The following is a 21,100-nucleotide window of genomic DNA, read 5'->3' as shown; positions in this document are numbered from 1 at the left end:
ACAGAGAGGAACGAAGGAGAGAATAGGTGAGATGCTGTTAGCCTTACTCAGAGCCTTCCGGTCATTCATGACCCACACATCGACGTTAACAACTTCATTCATTGGTCTCGGTGGTTCTTTCGGTTGCTCACGCCGTCACCGGCAGCAGGGTCTGTTGTGGTGGCGTTCAACGACAAGGTAGCAGGGAGGTAGGGTGGTGGTCGGACTCGGAAATGCAGGTGGCGAATGAGAAGACTAAAAAAATGGTGGTGGTTGGAGAAAGTAGCTAGGATTAGGGTTTGATACCAAAAAAATGAGGGGGAATGGCAATAGGTTTAATCCTGTGTTCTCTTTCAAACACATGCTCCTTTTTCCAAGTTTGGCCTTCCTCCACAAAACCTTTTTCAACTTAACTCCAATATTTACCAAACATACCCTGTTTTCTGAAATTCTTTACAAAGCCACCCTAGAAATTACACTTTAACCCCCCGAAATCCAAAATTAGGACATTCAAACCAACACCTGCTAAATTATTATGGGTTTAGGGATAAAATAAAATAATATAAAAAAATATAATTAATATATATATATATATATATATATATATATATATTAAAGATATGAAGCTTAGGAATAGTAAACTTGGTATTTTTTTGTCAGAAATGGTCCCTGCACTTTGCTCCTCATTCTTTACCTATTTTGACATTTTTGGTCCTTGCAATCAATACTTTTACACTTTTTAGGAACCTTTTAATATTTAAAGTTTGGCCACAAAACTTTAACGTTTGACAACTTTGATCCATTTTCTAAAAATTTGCTAATTCCTACCCCTTTAATTCTTTAACCGCTTTGAAACTTCTGATCCTTGCTGTCAAAACTTTTATATTTTTTTCATAAAAACATGAAAAAAACGGTCCGGGGCAAACTCCGGGCTTTTCACCCTTGCACTTTCTGCGTCTGTCATATTTATCGATTCGGAAACAATATTGAAAGCTTATGGCCCCCACATAACGGGGATAAACTTTCTATTTTACATAAAGGGGTTTAGGGTTTATTATTTATTTACTTATTTTATTTAATTTCAGAAGAAATGTTACACTGTGGCTGGCCGAACTGAAGGAGAGGAAGGACAAACGGAAAGGAAGCAACACCGATGATGGTTCGAAGTCAGAAAGAGGGTTCGATTTGGGGTTCGTCATTCACATCATATCAAGAATATGAAAGGAATATCGTATAGAAAATCTCACAATATGCATCGGTTTTAATTGATTGATCGAAACAGTAGCAGAAACGAGGAAAAAGAGAAAGGGATTCGGCCTCAGTGGTGTTTACTCAATCGGAAGAAGAAGAAAAGGGTCTTCGATTCCTAGACTGGCATACGGGAAGAAGATGAGCAGAAGCAACCATTTCAAAAGATGGATCGATGAGCAGAGGTTGAGAGGTATAGCTGATCTCTGGGGAGTCCACGTGATTTCCTTTCTCGTCTTCAGCAGTAGAACACAAAGAAGAGCAGGTGTTCGTAAGGAAGAAGGGGAAAAACAGGACAGGTTGATGTCCTCTTGGCTGCCGGAGGAAGCTCCACCTCCGATGGAGTCTTTCGATCTTTGTTTGAAATTGAAGAAGAAAGAGGAAGGTTAGCAGCAGTCGGTAAACTCCCTGCTTCAGTTTTTGTTTGTTTTGGCAGAATGCGATAGTAGGTAAAGGATTGATCGGGTTTGATGTTCTTGACAAATGCAGGTGGGAAGAGCCGGAACGAAAGGGAAACAAAAAGTGCTTTTACTGTCTTCACTGAGGGAAAGATGGGCGAAGGGAGTTATTTTATTTCACATTTAACTTGTGATTGTATATATAAAATATGATCCTTTAGATTTAATTTGATTTTAGTGTGATTTTTTTGGTGTACAATTTATAATTTAGGATTTGTTTTGATTTTTTGTATGTGATATGATCTTAGATTTTTAACATGATTTTGATTGAAAGATTGTTTCTTGTAATTCTCTCTTAAATACGATGTACACACTTTGTATGTTATATGATCTTAGATTTTTAAGATGATTTTGATTGAAGATTGTTGCTTGTATTACCATGTTGGTGTACAATTTATAATTTAGTCTTATGTCCACGTCGATGGTTGCTTTCCCTCCTCCAATAAGAAGACTAATGGGCGGCCAATTTTAAACGGTGCTATGCTCTTCCGTTATGCCCTGCATTATCCTTTCGGCTTCCGTTAGTTGCTTCCTTTAGTTGCTTGGCTGCCTGCATCTAGGCCTGACAATCGTGTCGTGTTCGGGTTAGCGTGTTGCGGGTTGACGGGTTGGCGAGTCAAAATATGCCAACCCAAACACGACCCATTTAAATATACAGGTCACGGGTTAACAGGTTTGAAACATAAACCCATATATGACCCGCCAACCCATTTATTTATACGGGTTCACAGGTTGACGAGCTCGTGGGTCAGATTCAATAAATAAAATTGACAATTAAACATTAATAAATTCTTGATGGTTAATGCAAACATATCCGCATTTTAGACATTTAAGTGTTAAACATCCAAATGAAAATTAAAAACATTCATAGAAACATGTTCAAACTTAACATTAATACAAACATAGATAATTAAAGTGCTAAAGTAATAGCCACAATCTTCATTATTTTCTCCCAAATAACAAATTTAATTCTCCAACACCATTTCGATACCTGATTTCGATCACAGAGTAACAGAGGGGAGAGTGGGACTGTGGGAGACTGGGAGACTGGAAGAGGGAGATACACTCATACGAGATTTGATTTTGAGATTATTATTTAGGGAAAATGGGCAAAATGGTTACAGACTTAGCCATACAGGTTACGACTTACGACCTTAGGCTATCCACCACGAGTCAAAATGTCAAAACAGTCAAATGGTCTCTGAATCAATGGTATATATTAGGCCTGTTGAAAAAACCCGAAACCCGTTCTACCCACCCGACCCGTTCCGAATTCGGGTAGAATGAGTCGGGTAGAACGGGTAACGGGTATGAACATTCGGGTAATAGGTTAACCCGATAATAATATAAGTCGAGTTTTAGGTATGAATATTTATTTTCAGGTATACCCGAATTCATTTTTTTAAATAATACCAAATATACAATGCAATCATGTATGCACATTTCAAATAAAACAAAACTCTTCGTTTCCTTCTTATGAACGACGGCTCGACAGTCGACGCAAACTTGCAAAAGGAATACAACGTTGAAGCTGAAGCCCTGAATCGTCATCACAATTCTCAGTTTCTCTCTATCGCATGTAATGGAATTAAAAAAGTACATAACATATTATAATGATTTTTATTGTTGTTATAGATGTACTTGTTAATTGTATTGAGTATTTTCCTACCCAATTCTTTATTAAACCAACCAACATGTAAAAAAAATATCAATAAATGTCATTTAAGAAATTTTCGAGTATACCCGATAATTACTCGAGCCGACCCCAAACCCGAATACCCGAAACCCGAAAACCTGAATTATAATATAGGTCGGGTATCGGGTATTATTTTCTTAAGGAAATACCCGTTCTACCCGAAACCTGAAAATTTTACCCGTTCGACACCCCTATATTATATAATACTTATTAAATATTAATACTTGATACATAAATATATTTAAAAATAAAATAAAATATTTTTATTAAAAATATAAGCGGCTTGACGGGTCAACCCGTTAATTTTTTTAAAAAGTCATATATGACCCGTTTAATAAACATGTTGGCGGGTTGACGGATTGAAAAATTCAACCCAAACCTATTTATTTCGTTTTGTGTTTTGTGTGTTGGGTGTCGTCGAGAATCGGCAGCCCTACTACCTCCATCACCAATCTGCCTGCTTGTTTCCGGTCATCCTTGCATCAGGCCGACGAAGGTGGGTTTACTTAATTGCCTTTCCCCCAAAGCTCTTTGCCGCCTCAATTAAGCTTCTTAAGGCGAGTCGCTCTTTCTTTCTCACGTTTTTCTTTTTGCCACTCTTTCTTCTCATCCGTTTTCTTTCTTCTTGAGAATGAACCGCCCTCCTTTCCGACCAATAGAAAGAGTGAAAGACTGGACACGGTGATTTTATGGTATATGGCGGTGAGCAACACCTGTGACGTATGATTACCATCAGCGAGGTCTTTCATCGACTTCACGTACTCCCCCAATCGGAAGGCTGTCGGGCGGCCTCTTTTAACGTATCCGGTGCACAGCACCTTGGCTGCCTACTTGCCTCTTCTGGTTTGTTTCCCCCAAAGCTGACGGATTTTGGTCCAATTGAAGTGAGCGGCTTATTTTTTGGTCCAATCGATTTTTCTTCTCCTCCTTATTGGTGTAAGTAATTGCCTCTAGGTCTCTTCTTCTTAACGCCATACTATATTATCTTCGTCTCGCTTTTCTTCTCCTTCTTCTCCATGTGACCAATTGAAGGTTCAGTTTAATCTAAGATATGATGTGAGACTTAAAGGATTCACGACGTGAATCGTTGGTTCTAGAAGATATGTACGCGGGTGAATCGTAAGATATCAAATCATAAGATACGACGTGAAAAAGGTTATTTGTACCCGCGTACATATCTTCTACAAATAGATTGTTGTATCTAGATTTTTCTCACCTTGTCTTTAACATGGTCTTTTTATAATTATCCAGAGCAGCTGACTTTGCAGTTGAGCTTGAGCCCTGAGGTATAATCACTCTTTCCTCCACCGTCTTGCCGGTGCTTTTTCTATATCAAGGGGACGAACATCATATCTTATGATTTGATATGAGTGTCGGCCCCCACCTTGAAGCTCATCTCCTCTAGGCTGCATCGCTAGCCTACCTTTTGCCGCCTCAATTGCAATAAAGTTCTTGAACCTCTGTAAATTGATTTATTTAGTTGTTCCTACCTCAAATCGAAGCTACAAGAACTCTTGTTGCCGGCTTAGCCTAAAGAACAACATCTACTTCCATCAACGAAACATGTATGTCTCTCTTTCTATTCACCAATCTCAAAATTGATTAATCTCATCACCGCTCACACTTTTATATATCGATTCTGTCTTTAGCTAACTAAAAGGTAATATAAGTTGTTTTGAGAATTAACAGAAATCTAAAATTGGTGCTTGTGAACGATTTAATCAAGCCCTAAGAAAACACAAGGAGGGCGGACGATATCAGAGAAAGAGCACATATTATGAATTTCATGTACCAGTAGCATTTTTTGCAGTCGCTCCTTGTTAATATTCTATGCATATATAAAAAAGTCAAAACGATTGCATAATGTCAACTTTAAAAGCTGAATGAAAACAACAAAACTAAAATAATATTGTTAATTGTCACCCATTTACCAAAGATGTCATCATTGGTCTTCTTGTTGAAGAATTTCTGCATTGCAGGCAAGCTCTTTGTTAGTGTCTCTACCTTCCTTCCTCTGTTTCAGTTTCCTATAGAGCTTTCTTCTTCTTCATAAAAACCTTTTAATATTTTAGAAGAGCCATGAGTTGTTGCTTATCTAATTCACATCCAACAAACAAACCAATTTCCACTTGTTTCCATGTATTAAAAAGGATGTGAGTTACATCAGTGATTAAGTTCAATAATAAACATCTAGATACCAAAATTTCTTAATACCTATAGCTTAAGTAATTTAATGACAAAATTATCATGATTTAACTACACAAACACATTACAGACAACAGGATGATTTTAGAGGATAATTCATGAAAACAAGTGGGAGTTCAATTTTTTTCTCTGGGATCCTCGAATGGTACAACTTCAACAAAAAGATTGAAACAGATACCTATTCCAATATAATAAGGTTTTTTTTTCCATCCGTTGATCTGCATGAAAAGAAATTAGAAACATGAGCAAGTTTTGTAAGAGAATTTTGTAGTTACTGTGTTGCTATACCCTGAAATATCATCAAATTTGAATACACCAATGGCAGCAAGTAAATAATCTGTTGAGGCTCAACGAACCGATCACCCGTTTCTTAGTAGAATCTCCTGAAATAAAATTATTAAAATAAAGTGGATATCCGTCGGAAAGAGGTTTTAAGTAATATTTCGACATATATCAACTTTTTGCAGACATGTTTCAAGTAATAACTAATTTTTTTTTTTTTTTTTTTTTTTTTTTTTTTTTTTTTTTTTTTTTTTTTTTTCCGCATATAGAGATTCGGTATCCTAACATGATTGCCTGGCAAGCCCCATCCCCGTATCCTTGTAAACTAGGGAAGCCGTAGTGGGTGCCCCACTGCTCTGGCAACTTATTTTTGCAAGTGAAAGCCTGTGTAGACCCATAAAAACGCCTTGGAATCTATGAGACTTTTATATGGATAAATAAACCATAAAGAGGAAAAACTATAAAAGCAACAAGAAGCTTATGAAAAGAGTCGATGAGATATAAAACATATCATAACACAAAATTAAGGGCATTGAAAGAAAAGTAGAAAGCTAATAAATTACATGCAAAAAAAAAATTAGAAATAGACAATAAACACAAACTTGTTGACATAGAGAATCTGCAGATTCGAAAGTTGATACTAGAAGGATTAAAAATGATTTCATTCAAATGGTGGTACAAGTTCATGAGCAGATTGAAATAACATATAATTACATAAGAGGAAAGTCGGGAAACAACAATTAGTTGTTCTTTTTCTGGATAATTGGAAGAAATATATGTATACATTCATTTCTTTTGATATTATAGCATCCTACTTTCATTCTGTTACCTGAGGCAGATTTCTTTGACTATTTTTAATGGTAAACCATTATGTATTTCAAATCTTTAGTCAAGGAAGCAACTATATGTCAAATTTGAAGGAAACGGGTTCCAGCCATGAGCCTCTAGTATGAAGGTAATAAAGATAAGAGGAATGAAACAAATTGAGGGACATTGTTGCTTCTTTCATGAAATTACTTAAAACTAGCTTAGGGTCGTGATTATCATGGCCCGAATACATTTACTAGTGTGTATATATATATATATATATATATATATATATATATATATATATATATATATATATATATATATATATATATATATATATGGAAGATCTACTTAGGTCCTTCATCTCTGGCTCATATTATCGTAGCCATCAAAAGCACATAAATATGATGACCCGGCATTTACAATGGAAAAAAGTTTCTTCATCTCCTTCCTTTTCAGAAAATAATTGAAAGAGACTTGCCATAATTAACTGCCAAAATACATTTTCTTTGTTAAAAAAGCATAACCAGATTTATGTTTATAATCTATACAATTTATCAAAAGCCATCAACTTTTATATCATTTTGCCTAATTTTGTGGTATATATTTATCCCAATTTCTATATTTTCTTCAAAATCATAACAATCCTTGTGCCTAACAGACATATTCGGCTCTCTCTTCAACCACTATGAAGTTGTATATAAAAGAAAAAATATGTACCATATATATACCCTCTTCAACCACATAGTTCTCATATAAAGAATACTCCATTTGGTTCAATTTTCCAAGAAAGAAAAAAATCATGGATTTACAGTAACAAAAGCCTTTGATCAATAGGCATTCCAACAAAGAATTCACAAACAGTGCTTGAAGAGCTTGTAGCTACAAGAATTTTAGGAAGCCCCATACGATAAGTACGTCTCCCTTTGAAAACTATTAGACTGAATATGATCAAAAAGTTGGAAATTAGTATAAACAAATGGAATGGAAATGCATTTGAAGAACCAAAGAACATAAATTGTATAAATGTTGCCTTTCACCTTGGTTGCTTCTGAAATAGAATGAACCATAATTAAATTATGTCCCCTGTTCCGATGTTGTTGCTACTATGTGTGCAACACTATTTTATGTGTAACTCCAAAAAAATGAAGTAAATTAAGTACAAATATAATCTTTTGGTCCCTAAATAAAGCATGAACAGAGCCGGAAGAGCTTGTAGCTACAAGAATTTCAGGAGTCATATGATAATAAGTATGTCCCTCTTTGGAAACCATAAGACTGAGAATGATCAAAAGGTTGGAAATTAGTATAAACAAATGGAATGATCTTTGAGCATTATTAATGAACCATGAATTGAAAATATTTTGGAATTAAGTGCATCAGTGTATAGACAAATCATTCATATATTGTTACTTAAATACTGATATTCGATAATGAAAACTATTTATTAAGTAACACAACATTATCTATTAAAGTATTGACAAAAATTGCAACACCTGATCACATTTCTTTCTAGTACAGATCACCACCAAAAAGAATGAGACGAAATCCATACTTTCTAAAAGGTAACAATAAGATGCTTGTTGAAGCATCACAGCTGGATGAAGAGATTCCTGCAAAAAAATGAACTTTTTTTAACAAAATTCTCATATAATTATTGTTCTTAACATTTCAACCCACCAAAGGCCACACCATGTGGCATTTCCCGTCCCTGATGAGTGATGTCCCAATTTGCTAAATAAAAGTACATTTTTAAACAAATAAAAGAATTGCCTAAATAACAAAATATCTTTTGTAAAGAATTACCAAGCGAACTAAATGCAATATTCAGAATCTTTTTTGATTGATTTAACATGAAGTATGTTAATCCCATCACTTCCTGAATGACCACAAGTTTTAGGAACAGAGGGGTATTTATGGAAATACACAAACAGGGTCATAGACTCATAGTTGTAGCTACCTGTACACCAACATATCATTTCCATGAAGGCATAATCACCCAACACAACATCCTTTAAACATTAACAGAGTGACTAACAAAGAACATAAAAAGCATGAAGTATTTTCCAGTGTACAATGACAATTAAAATTACATGTTAACCAAAACCAAACATGTCCAGTTTTTCAAAGTACATTGACTTAATAAGAAAAATAATAAAATTACAATGGGTTAATAGGTTTGATTATGTCAGTATAATCTTTTAATGGAAGTTTTTATACCTTAGCATCTAAACAACATTCAAATTTATGAGGCGATATGGAAAGACTTGATCCGTATTAGACATTTTGCATGTATATTAATATTAAGTAATAGGAGCAAAGTACAATTTGGTTTCTTACCATGGCATCATTGAAAATGTTCATTTAGCCTTTTTTTTTTCTTCTTCCAGATTTCTGGTTGCTCTTGACTGCTCCAGTATTGCTCTAGTTTCTCTCAGACCATCAGATGAGATATGACTTCACTGCAATAACCACACACCTAATTCAGCATCAATAAGCCTTGCTAAATTTACTAAAATACATAAATTTATCATACCCATCATATCATATACTTTGTTATATAATCACACAACAGGTCTCAATTCTGCCATGTCATCCAAGTTGTCCTACATGAATGAAAATACAGTGAAAAGTTGTCCCACATTAAGTAAACAAGAAACAACAGTTTTGTCATGAAGTAATCAACTACAATAAAGAAATCATTATCATGAAATTGATCTGGAAATAGCATATTTGTGATGCGTGCGAATCAGGTTTCCATGGATGAAAATACATTAAGTAAATGACAACCATGATGAAAAGGGCGATGGTTGTCATTTCCCTAAAAAGCAGCAAATCATATGGCAAATAAATCAGTAATCAAAATGGCAGAAATCATAAAGTATGAACTCAAATCAAAGAAGCTCATGTTATTGGAGATGTTTAAGTAATACAAACTTGTGAATCAACATAAGGATTTGAAGTTGCACTAATTAATGGGGGACAAACCAGGGTAAGGGTATCATCATATAAAAGGACAGAGATGTATGTATATAAAGTCCAATACAGGATCCCTGTTGCAATGTTATACAATTTCAGTGAAGAAAGTATAATACAGACAGACATGTAGACACAAAATGATGTTGCAACTAACTGTAAGGTACCAATGTCAGGAACTAACTTCAATGGAGATGCAGCAGAAGATCTATCACCAAAAGGGAATATCTGTTACTTAATAGGAAAACATTATAACATGTAATCAATGTTGTGAACCTCTGAATAGAAAAATTAATTTATACAACCTATGCATCTGCATCTCTTAGATGGACCTCTTATATTCAAAAAAGTTGAGGTTTGGACCAAACCTCGAAAAATATGCATACCACAGGGACCATTTTTGCAGTTTTGTCTAGAGTTTAATGCCATACATGGTTACATTTTGTAAGTATATAATATGCCACAATTAGTATAAGTTGACATTTTTAAACTGCAATTACAAAAAAAAAGCATGTCTTAAGAAGTTGGACTTTGAATGAATAATATATTAAAAATAGAAAAAAAAATGTTGCATATGGTTCGATTTTAAAAGTATAAAGTTTTAATTAGAAAAGGTATAGAGAGGACAATGTTTTCATAAATACATATTTAGAAAAGAAAAATAAAACCAATTTAGATTACAATATCTTAATTAGTTAGTTTTTGAAAGTAAAAATATATAATTGAAGATATAATGTTCCATACAGTTAAATATTAAAACCAATTAAAAGCGTATTCTAATAAGTTAGATTTTGAAAGTACAATAACAAAAGATAGAAGTACAATGTATCAAATACCTGATACATGTTCTTATGTAGTCGGTACAACTATTCATACCTCCAATATAATGTCTTAACAGGTTAGATTATGAGAGTAAAAAGCTACAACTAAAAATATAATATAATAATTGAAAACAAAACAAATGAAGTTTAATTTTTTAAAGTTAAATGCATAGATAGTTTATATATAAAAAAAAATGCTATAAAGTGAAGGTATAATGTTATAATAATGCATATATAGGAATATTTATAGTCTTAATAGAAAAAAATAATAATAAATTTAATGTCCTAATAAGAAAAATGTATAATGCAATAAATAGTAACAAAAATCAGAAAGGGTAATATTTTAAAAGTACAATATCTTAATAAAAAAGATTTTGAAAGTGTAATGATAATGATATACATGAGACCATAATGCCATAATCGATGAGACCATAATGCCATAATCGACTGAATTTTGAGAGTAAGAGTCTTAAAACTTAAAAAACAAAATAGAAGTCTTAATAAGAAAAAACAAATGAAAGTAAAATGTTGAATTTCAAAAGTATAATGTTATATTTAAAAGTGTAATGTTATACATGGTTAGATCATCAAAATACAATAACTTTCGTATGCTCTTTAGAAGGGAATAAAAAGATAAAAAGTAGATATTCTTAATAGGTTATTTGTCGAAAAAGTAATGCTATAACTAAAGGTATAATGCTTAAAGTCAAGTAGAATATCTTAATAGGAAGAAACTATTGAAAGTATAAAACAAAAGTGAAGAAACCAACCATAGCCTATCAGACAGACATTTTGTATGTATATTATTAAGTAATCAACAAAGTAAGGTTTGGTTTCTTACCTTGGTATCCGCATCATATAATGGTCAGTCATTTTTAGCTTTATTCCAGATTTGTAGGTGCTCTCAACTGCTCCAGTTAAGTTACTCTTCTATGATAATAATTGAAATACATAAATGTGGCAGATTATGTGAGCCTAATAACAACCTATGAGGGCAATGTTGTTGTTAGCTAATATTAACATAAGATTAAAATGTAGTAAACAAACATAACACATTCAAACCATGACTAGATCCAAGATTTTGACTAGTAAATGCAAAGCAATTGAAGAGAAACTGGAAACACAATAAACATTAGGCCATATTTTATACTTTATAGAAAGCAATGGATCATATACACACAAATAGATTTCTTTGAAACAAAACCATCTAAACACACCAGACATGACAAAGATAAATAAAGCACTACACTCAATAAGACTGAAATTATAACGTTTAACAAAAACCAATCTTTTTCAAATCTTTGTCATCTTCTTCATACTTATCAAACAAATTTTTGTTTTTACAATTCTCATTTTTGAACTAAATGTTGAACATGTTGATGTTGTGGCGTTTTAGGGTAGCAAAAGAGAATAAGGACGATTTTTTACCATAAAAAGGGCAATTTGGAAAAACAGAAATGTACTTACCACTCACTTCAAATGTCATCTTTACTTTTTGCAAGGTTAAGTGAAGATGTTTATGCCCTAATTCAAAATTTGAAGCCACAATTTTCTATTTACTTGCTTCCTTTGGCCGTTTATTTGTTATCTTAAGAAGCATCGTTCTTCAATTAGTAGGATTGAACGAATAATAAATAAAAAATTGTAATAAAAAAGATCACATTTTGCAGAAAAAATATCATCATGTTTATAGTACAAAACTCACACCACCAAATTGCAACAGCTTCTGGATGGCCAGGGTTACAGTTAAAACCAAAAAAAAAATACATTGACACTACTAAGCTTGGATGTAAAGGAAGACAGAAGAAAATAATGAGTAAATCTTATATGAAGTTTGAACTCAAAGAGAAAATGATAAATTTTGAAAATCATACGAATTTTGACAATGTTTTCACATCACTCCAACTTTCTAGCCAAAATTGATATTTTTGGACAAATTCACCCTTGATAATCAATAAGATTATATTATTATGGTGGCCATAAGTGCTTTACTCAATACTACAGGGACTCAACATACGTTTTTCCAAAAAAAAGAAAATCATGGATTTACAGTAACAATAGCCATTCCAAGAAAGAAAAGATGAACAGAGCCTGAAGAGCTTGTAGCTACAAGAACTTCAGGAAGCCACATACATATGGCCCATATTTTCCCTTTGGAAACTATAAGACTGAATATGATCAAAAAGTTGGAAATTAGTATAAACAAATGGAATGAAATGCATTTAAAGAACCAAAGAACATAAATTTGTGTGTATGTTGTTTCTCAAAATGAACCCTAATTAATGCCAATGGTGATCTATGAGCATCTATCTGCATTATTAATGAACCATGAATTCAAAACATTTTGGAATTAAGTGAATCAGTGTAGATATCTGGTGATAAAATGCACTTCAAATCTTGAAAGATAAAACTGTAGTGACCAACGGTGTTTACACATGAAATCAAACATGAGTTTCTCAAAAGAATATAATATAAAGCACACAAACTTAGAAACAAGAGTAACATAATCTTTTAGTCCATGAAATAAGGTTCTTGTACCATTTTCGGTCCCTGTTCTAAGTAAAGTGACTTATTTTGGTCACCAAATATAGCTGATTTTTGCAACTTTGGTCCCAATTTTTTTGTCATTTTACTTGAAACAAGTTAAAAAAATGTTACAAACCTCAAACAAGGACTCATAGCTAAAAGTACATATCATTTCCATGAAGGCATAATCGCCCAACACAACAGCCTTATTTGGGTTCGATGGAACTAAAACTGTACCTTTAAACATTTACAGAAAAACTAAATAAGAACATAAAAAGCATCAAGTGTTTTATAGTGTTAAGGGTAAAAACATACGATTCTCAGTGGCATCTTCTTTTTCTTTTCTCAACCATAAGTTCTTTATCTGATTTCTAAAACCTTTTCATGTTGCAGAGCAATGAAGGGAGTTTGTCAGAGGAATTGAAAATAAGACTAGCAATTAATCTCAGAGTAATGCAAGGGAACTTCTGGTTCGATAGGTTAATTCTTAACTAAAGGTATAAAGCTAAAATTAAAGTAGAACATCTTAATAGGAAGAAACTATTGAAAGTATGATGACATAGTTGGTATCAAAAGTCAAGAAAGTATAATGCCTATTAGGAATTTTATATGGTGAGTCAATTAGTTTTTTTATTTTTTTAGATCTATAGGTGCTCTCAACTGGTCCAGTTGTTCTATCAAAAAGCCACAAAAAAATAGAATTTGTTAGTAAATGTGGCAGATTAGATCCTAACAACTAACCATGATATGTCAATGTTGTTGTTAGCCAATATTACAATAAGATTAAAATCGATTTCACTACAACAAAGCCATCTAAACACACCATACACACCAAATCGGATTTTATAGAAAAAAAAATAAAGAAGAGAGAAGTGACAAACCTTGTCCATGAAACATGGACATTATCACAAAGGAGAAAAACACCTGCATATCTTCTATCCCTGTTAGAAAATAAACGTTAGACAACATTTTTAAAAAAGAAAGATTATATCTAATGTCTTGAATTCTAATCTTTTAATTTAACAACTAAGGTTAAAAGTTGTAGCATTAATTTATGTTCAAAACAATTTTCGTCCACCTACAAGGAGTATAATCTAGTTAAGGAATATTCAGAGTGCATAACTAAACTAACATCTTATGTGATCAAGTAAGGTTGATGACTATCACTATCTTACACAAAAAGGATTTGTCTTCTTATACTTATATGACACCCTCAAAGATTCAATGCCATCATCCAACTGAATTTCTAAATAATCTACAGTTTCTTCACCTTTGATCAACAGCCATTCCAAGAAAGAAAGCATGAACTTCGAAGAGCTTGTAGCGACAAGAATTTCAGGAGCCATATTATAAGTATGTCCCCCTTTGGAAACTATAAGATTGAATATGATCAAAAAGTTGGAAATCAGTATAAACAAATGGACTGAAATGCATTTAAAGAACCAAAGAACATAAAATTTGTATGTATGTTACTTTTCACCTTGTTTGCTTCTGAAGCAGAATGAACACTAATTGATGTCCCCTGTTCGGATGTTGTTTCTACTATGTGTGCAGCCAATGAGCATCTATCTGCATTATTAATGAATCATGAATTCAAAAATTTTTGGAATTAAGTGCATCAGTGTAGATATCTGGTGATAAAATGCACTTCAAATCTTGAAAGATAATATCTCTAGTGACCAAGGGTGTTTACACATGAAATCAAACATGGGTTTCTCAGAAAAACTAAATAAGAACACTTTAATCAACCATAAGTTATTTATCTGGTTTTCAAAACCTTTTCTTGTTGCAGAGTAACAGAAGGAACTTGTTAAAGGAATTGGAATTAAGCATAACAATTTATCTCAGAGTAATGCAAGGGAACCAAGTTCACAGAATATTTTTGATAAGAATGGAAATTCTGAAAGGAATTAGAATAAATTTTGAAAGTAGAACGTTTTAATAATTAAAACTTAGAAGTTATAAAGCCATGATTGGCAACCAAAACCAAAGATATTTAGTTTTTCAAAGTATAGTGACTTAATACGAAAAATAATAAAATTACAATGTGTTAATAATAGGTTTGATTATGAAAGAAGAATATTTTAATGGAAGTTTTTATACCTTGGCATCTAAATAGCATTCAAATTTATGAGGCAATATGGAAAGACTTATTCCCTATTAGACATTTTGCATATTAATATAATATTAAGTAATAGGCAAAGTACAACTTGGTGTCTTACCATGGCATCATTGTAAATGTTCATTTTTTCTTCCAGATTTCTGGTTGCTCTTGACTGATCCAGTATTGCCCTAGTTTCTCTCAGACCATCAGATGAGATATGACTTCACTGCAATAACCACACACCAAATTCAGCATCAATAAGCCTTGCTAAATTTACTAAAATACATAAAATTTATCATACCCGTCATATCATATACTTCGTTATATAATCACACAATAGGTCTCAATTCTGCCATGTCATCCAAGTTGTCCTACATAAACAAAATTACAGTGAAAAGTTTTGTCCCTCATCAAGTAAAAAAGAAACAACAGTTTTGTCATGAAGTAATCAAGTACAATCAAGAAATCGTTATTAGAAATTAATTTGGAAAGAGCATTGGACCTTTCATATATGTGATGTGTGCCAATCAGGTTTCCATGGGAAAGCACCTTTGTTGTTCACTTGTATAACAAATTATCTAGTTTTGGTGGACGAAAAGGGCGAGGGTTGTCATTTCCCTAAAAAGCAGCAATTCATGTGGCAAATAAATCAGTAATCAAAATGGCAGAAATCATAAAGTGTGAACTCAAATCAAAGAAGCTCATGTTATTGGAGATGTTTAAGTCGAACACAAACTTGTGAATCAACAAAAAAGGATTTGAAGTTGCACTAAATTGTATTAAAGTTTTGAAAATGATACAACCTTATTAACCCCAGTTGCTGATGGAAGAGATAGCATTACCAGTACATCATATATGGTCCAATACAGGATCCCTATTGCAATGTTATACAATTTCAGTGAAGAAAGTATAATACAGACAGACATGTAGACACAAAATTATCTTGTAAATGTAAGGTACCAATGTCAGGAACTAACTTCAATGGAGATGCAGCAGAAGATTTGTCCCCAAAAGGGAACATTTGTTACTTAATTAATAGGAATGCATTATAACATGTAATCAATGTTGTGAACCTCTAAATAGAAAAAATTATATAAACTATGCATCTCTTAGATGGACCTCTTCTTTGTAACCTTATAATAGAAAATTTTAGACAGTTTTTTCAATGAACCAAAATAACAGGAGACATTTTTTTGACCTAACTCAGAAATAGAAGGAGAGTCGATGATATAAACAGGCCCACAAAAAAAATCACATCGCCTCTTGGAAGTATCCTCATTTGATTAAGATTCAATCTCTAGAATCCTGCAGTAAGAAAATTACAAACATAAGTCCTAATATTTCTGTAGCAATGACAATCAAAAACTAAATCAAATTACACTTCTATTTCTAACTGAATTGAAAATACAAACAATAAATTATCTTTCCCTACTTGAATTTCTAACAGCTCAAAAACTTGTTTAATGTTTTAATTTGGCTTGTGATTATTTACTTCTCTCTGCATAATTTCACCATCAAAACAAAGCAAGACAACTCTTTAACGTAGTCAAGACATTTCATCAAACACCTAAAATGCACAGAAGAACAATCTACAACTAAACAATAATTTATTGGGTTTCAAAACTATTTAAGTTTTACTGACAACACATCATGACTTTCTTGACCAATCATCTCTGTATGATGGATGCTCTAGTTGGGTGATACAATTCAAAAGACCAACAAAACAAAAAATAAATGGAGGAGAAAAAGAAAGAAGCCTAGAGAGGTCGTATGTGTTAATTGATATTAAAGGCAGCAATCAGGTATATTTATGTCATTAATTTACCTCTAATAAAGTTCAAGAAGATCCATGGGCATAGTGTTTGATCCTTCAAGCGATGATGATGCATGCTTAGAAAAAAACAGTTTCATGACATAAAAAGTTACCATAAACTTAAAAACGCTACCTGGAGATCAGATGAGAAAGATCTGTATTCTTTTTTGTTGATGGATGATGGACCAAAATTACATCGCAACCAGACGTCAATGAAATACACTGCATAAAGGTACAACCCAACAGCATGATGAATCTAGTAATGACGAGAGACCCGAAGAATCTTTGCCTAATTGAAACTACCTAACAAAATCAATAATACACATATATACAAGAATCAAGAATGTTACCTAAGAGACGAAGAGGGGAAAGCAGAGGATTCTTAAAAGCCCGAGAATGAAAGAAAAAGGAAACACTGGTGTCGCTAGAAAAAAGGAGATACGGCGGTGTGAAAGAGTCCACTCCAAGTAAAACCCTCTAACATGTCTCCGGCGGTGTTTGGAGAGCCGCGGGATGATTGAAGAACGAATGAATGGGAGAACAATGAAAACTTATGGCGATCTTGTTAATTTCTTTGGATTATAGAGATGATTGCGAGTGTATAGGGGGTGCTTCACTCTCCGGTGGACGAGTGAAGAGTGGAAGAGCGAAGAAGTTGTAATATTAAGCGCCACTACACCGACGCAACCCTTTTGACTTCCCACAACGGTTATTTTTTAAAAGCTTTAACGTTTCCAAAATTAACACCTTTTTATTCACCTCTCAAATTTCTTACCCTCCTTATTTATTTGTTTATTTATTTTGTTGTTTTTTGTTTTTTACTCCCTTCATCGTCACCTGCACTGCTAAAACAATCGCACCTTCACCTTGACTACACGACCTTTACCACACATCACCATTGTCTACCTCATCGTCTCCCATTTTCTATTCACCTATCTCTGGCGATAAAACCCTAAACATGATGTTTACCGCACACATCGTCGTCTCTACCACCATTATCTATTTTACTGATACCAACTCTTTGTAATTTATGTTTTTATTGGATTTTTAGGAATCTGATGAAGTCGAAACCGCCACCACGACTGTTTGTTCCGGTCACCGCCCTCCAGGTAAGACTCTCTCTCTCTCTCTCTCTCTCTCTCTAAGTGATATTTTCTCCTCTTTCTCTTAATGAAATCCTAGCTTTAACTATCATTTATAGCCATCTTCGCTCACCTCAAACGCTTCACTGTGTATCATCGATTTCACTTTTTGATTTTTAGGTTCTTGTGGCTCCTCTTATTCTGGTTTTCATTGGATTTTATAAATTAACCAGATTTTCTTTGTGAAATTCATTGTAGGTGTTTTTATTTGAGGCATGTATTTGTCCTACTCATGGTTACGTCTTCAACCACCCAACATTGTGGTCTCCACCACCACGAAGAGATGGAAACCCAAGAGGATCAAAATTGGGGGAATGGTTGGAATTTCATCGAGACAAGACATATATTCCTTTCTTTTCTCGTAATGTTTAATCTTGTGTTTCAAATCTCATAGCCCAAATCATTAATATGCTAAACCATATATCTTCTTATTGTTCCTTGAAGTGACTGAAAAAATTATATGAAATGAAAGTACTTTGCCATTTATTATACTTCCCATTTCTTATTGATGTTTACATTTCACAGACCCTTGGTAATGGATGTGTCTACAGAGTTGAAGGTGATGCATACTTTTCAGTTGATTGGTTTCCTAAATAGTGATGACTTTCAAGGCAGAACTTGGAAAATAATCATGACTGTGAACAAGTAGCAATTAACTCCAGGAAAGATATCCACCTAATTTTGCTCTATGGAAACTAAGATCCTAATTTGTTGGTTAAAGCTAAGGGTAGTTGGGTAATTTTACATATATCATAGTAATCAGTTCTTTTATGTCAACATGCTTCGTGATTTGTCCCAATCATTATATTATTGATTGTAATGGAATGTACAGTTCAAGGATTCTGGTAGAATTGGAATTTGATATTCCATTCCATAGTGTCCATGTTGATGCCACTTGATTTTGGAACCGTAGAATCGTCCGTTTAGGTACTTCTTACATTTGTTTCGTACTTGCTATTGATGTTTAGCTCATTTGTTTCCCAGTCAACGTTGTTGCTAATTTGAGTTCCTTTTAACTGTTATGGTTGGCATATTATGTTGCAGCCAACACTAGAATTAACTCATTCGTTTTAAAAGCCCTGTATTCAGGGTTTTTTTATTTTTTTATTTTTATTTTTTTAATCTTGGGTGTGATATGGCTTTATCAGCCTACTCATGTTAAGCTTTTGAATACAGTTTTTTTGGAATGAGGTATAAACAATTACACCTTCTTCACATTCACTTTTAAGATAATGGTTTTCTTTTGTAAAATTCTCATCTTTATCACCACAAGCATAGTCTAGCCATGTAAATTTGTATTATAATTTCATAGCAATATTTTTATGTTTCTTCTATAAATACAGGTGACTATGTTGAGGCATCCGACTGTTAATATTCCTATACAACATATTTGACATAATGGTGACTGCTACTCTTCAAAAGCAAATAAAAGATGTGTATTTGTGCGCGTGTGTGAAAGGAAAGGACCCATGAACTTTGAGGTATTTTTAAAGCGAATAATGCTTGGATGTCTTTTTTCTAGGGGTGAGCATAATAACCGAAAAACCGAACCAAAACCAAATTAACCGATATAACCGAACCATTTTAAAAACCGTTGGTTCGGTTTCTAATTTTTGTTAACCAATAACTAACGGTTCGGTTATAGTTTTATAGGTTAACCGAACCATTATGAACCGAACCGCTAACTTTATATTTTAATATATATAAAAAAATATAGATTATATATAAAATAATATAGTCAAACTTATTTAAGATCCATTAAAATTTTGAAAATATAATCTATTAATCCTCACTTACCAGGAGACGAACGAGCAATCAAACCATCAAAAACTGATCACTCAGACACACATAATCTTCCAATCATACATTGAGATTAGGTTATTAATTAATGTTGTAATTCATAATCGGCTAATTCTACAATTTGTAAACATTATTCACAATTAGTTTAATCTTCACACTCATAATCCTAATCGAAGGCTTCTCACACCGTTAATCCTAATCAAAGATTGTTTGGACTTTATAGTCCTATTCGAAGGATTTTTTGACTTTATAATCAAGACTTCTAGGTAAGTTAAGTTTTTGGTTCTTTTTGACTATGTGATATATTAAGAATGTATTTTTTTTTTTTTATAATTTTTTGAATTTTTTTAGTGTTTTTGACTTAATCACATTGAATGTAGATGAGTGATTGACTTTTTTTTATATCTAATAACACATAATATGAATGTTTGGCTCTTTTATTTAATAGTTTTAATTTAATCGTATTGAGCGTGTATGAATGTTTGACTTTATTTTAATATTAATATCAATTATCAATATATGAAATTATTAATGTCAATTTTTTTAATGTTTTATATTTTTATTGAATATTTTTGATTTTAAATGTGACTATGTGTTATCTCACTCTAAGTATTAAAGATACACATTTTATTCTATTACTATAAGTTAGGTTACAAACATCGGCGTCGAGGACTTTTTGGTATTTTATTTTCATTTTTCATGCCAAAATACTTTCGTCGTTTATATTATTTTGAACGTTATGGTTAACCAATATTAACCATTAACCAAAACCGTTAACCGATAAAAACCACTAACCATAACCAATATTAACCATACCCAATGGCTACCAAAATGCATTAACCAATCATAATGGTTATGGTTCGGTTTTAACCAATAACCGAACCAAACCGCCCCATACACACCCCTACTTTTTTCCACCTCCAAATTTAGTAGTAGAAAAGGGTTGTAAGAGACCTAGGAGAACAATGGAAGATTACTATACTTGTAGATCTATTTAAAAGGAAGCTTACTAATTTTTCATATTACTCCATTTGAATTGTTTACTTATGAACATTAGTGTTGAATATATATATATATATATATATATATATATATATATATATATATATATATATATATATATATATATATATATGGTTTAGATCTAATTAAATGATTTAAAAGGAGCAAATCGAAGCTTTGAAATATGAAATTGGTCAAAAAAAATAGCGTCATATCCGTTTTCAGTAACCACGTCAAG

The 21,100-nt window shown here is 32.7% G+C and overlaps 4 long non-coding RNA genes across 34 annotated transcripts; 2 read left to right on the top strand and 2 right to left on the bottom strand.

The window, feature by feature from the left end:
- Positions 1-3,781: 3,781 nt before the first annotated feature.
- LOC122195273 (uncharacterized) lies at positions 3,782-9,954 on the top strand. Of its 2 annotated transcripts, none has more exons than XR_008225307.1 (3): positions 3,782-4,536; positions 4,633-4,946; positions 9,831-9,954. It is a non-coding gene; the product is annotated as an uncharacterized LOC122195273 (long non-coding RNA). The 2 variants fall into 2 exon arrangements; XR_006185363.1 differs by lacking the exon at positions 9,831-9,954 and adding an exon at positions 5,071-5,316.
- On the bottom strand, positions 4,062-6,933 carry LOC128127516 (uncharacterized). Its single transcript, XR_008225308.1, has 2 exons — positions 5,875-6,933; positions 4,062-5,804 (listed from the first exon to the last, which is right to left on the bottom strand). It is a non-coding gene; the product is annotated as an uncharacterized LOC128127516 (long non-coding RNA).
- Positions 7,027-17,635, bottom strand: LOC111889334 (uncharacterized). 28 transcript variants are annotated; one of them, XR_008225305.1, is made up of 12 exons: positions 17,269-17,635; positions 17,052-17,140; positions 15,608-16,410; positions 15,407-15,476; positions 15,224-15,331; positions 14,482-14,570; positions 14,272-14,373; positions 9,822-13,942; positions 9,667-9,731; positions 9,215-9,284; positions 9,019-9,140; positions 8,028-8,291 (listed from the first exon to the last, which is right to left on the bottom strand). It is a non-coding gene; the product is annotated as an uncharacterized LOC111889334 (long non-coding RNA). The 28 variants fall into 28 exon arrangements; XR_006185348.2 differs by having other exon boundaries at positions 9,215-13,942; positions 15,608-15,723; positions 15,909-15,979; ... (1 more) ...; positions 16,931-17,140; positions 17,269-17,634; XR_006185347.2 differs by having other exon boundaries at positions 9,215-13,942; positions 15,608-15,723; positions 15,909-15,979; ... (1 more) ...; positions 16,931-17,140; positions 17,269-17,634.
- Positions 17,636-17,646: 11 nt separating this feature from the next.
- LOC122195272 (uncharacterized) lies at positions 17,647-20,924 on the top strand. Of its 3 annotated transcripts, XR_006185358.2 has the most exons (4): positions 17,696-18,027; positions 18,259-18,421; positions 18,586-18,987; positions 19,404-20,924. It is a non-coding gene; the product is annotated as an uncharacterized LOC122195272 (long non-coding RNA). The 3 variants fall into 3 exon arrangements; XR_006185359.2 differs by lacking the exon at positions 19,404-20,924 and having other exon boundaries at positions 17,712-18,027; positions 18,586-18,990; XR_008225306.1 differs by lacking the exons at positions 18,586-18,987; positions 19,404-20,924 and having other exon boundaries at positions 17,647-18,027; positions 18,259-18,551.
- The last annotated feature ends 176 nt before the right edge of the window (positions 20,925-21,100 follow it).

This window comes from Lactuca sativa, chromosome 8 (assembly GCF_002870075.4).
Source record: "Lactuca sativa cultivar Salinas chromosome 8, Lsat_Salinas_v11, whole genome shotgun sequence".
Classification (NCBI taxonomy): domain Eukaryota; kingdom Viridiplantae; phylum Streptophyta; class Magnoliopsida; order Asterales; family Asteraceae; genus Lactuca; species Lactuca sativa.
The sequence above is the reverse complement of the archived record's forward strand: the minus strand, read 5'-3'. Positions and strand labels throughout refer to the sequence as shown.